Genomic DNA, 1,076 nt, shown 5'->3' on the forward strand with positions numbered 1-1,076 from the left:
GGAAAGGGGTGAGGCTGCTGAAGTAGACATTGCTGTTGAAGAAACATATCCAAAGCAATAGCTTTAATTTGAGAGCATAAACCAGTTTATTCTGTGCAGAAGTGAGTGGGTGTGGCCTAATGAGGGGTGGGATTTGATCAACATCTACTTGCTCTATTGTTCTCTTGCCTTCAAGTATCTAATGACCTACCTTGGGCCAGAGTAGCTCCATCTTTCTGACTTGGACAGAGGCAGTCATTCGGCATGGTGATACTGTTGGGTTTTTATGTGGTATGGGGGTTATTTCCTGGATGAGTATGTTGTGCTGGGTGTGGTTCTGCAGGTGCATCCAATATTAACAATTTTACTCAAGTATTGAAACACTTGGTTCAAAAAGCAACAACCAATGGGCAGCTTTTATCCCAGAGCATAGTGTGAAAGTCTGTTCAGGCATTAAGGTTAATGAAGATGAAGTAATAGTTGTATCGAAGGGTATTTATTACCCATGCTGCTAGTGAAACCTTTTCTTCCTCCCGCAATGCTGAACTAAGCACCTGCTGTCTGTCCACTTGTACAATTTCTTATGGGGACACGTGGTGAATGAAGAACAGATCTGGGTTAAAAACAGTTTGTTGATAAAGGTGTATTTTTACCTGGGATCAATCCCCTGGTGTGGTTTGCTATGCCAGCTGCAGACCATTGACTGGTGTGATCGTTGTAATGCCTCACTTCCTATAGAAAAATAAGTCAAATAGAAAAGTAATGAAAAAATTACATTTCAAAAGTACTTAAACAGTAAAAGATGGTTAGTAATGCACATCAGTAGTTGAATCAGGGTAGGAAAATCATGGCTTAAAAACCAAATCAGACTGAGCTTCTATCTACTCTGTGACAGTTTTTTGGAAACCAAAACCTTATTGTTAGTCACAATTTCTGTGGGTATACACATGCATATATGTAAGACTGGCTGTAGGAATTGAGCAGTACTCTCACTTATTGTATCCTAAGAGCAACTTAGAAAGTTATCTTATGTGGAAGATGTCTAGCCTACTTACACCTGCTTTGTGATGGTACATTTAGAATCATAGAATGGTTTG

The sequence above is a fragment of the Eurypyga helias genome, unplaced genomic scaffold (genome assembly GCF_000690775.1).
Source record: "Eurypyga helias isolate BGI_N326 unplaced genomic scaffold, ASM69077v1 scaffold11765, whole genome shotgun sequence".
In the NCBI taxonomy this organism is placed as follows: Eukaryota; Metazoa; Chordata; class Aves; order Eurypygiformes; family Eurypygidae; genus Eurypyga; species Eurypyga helias.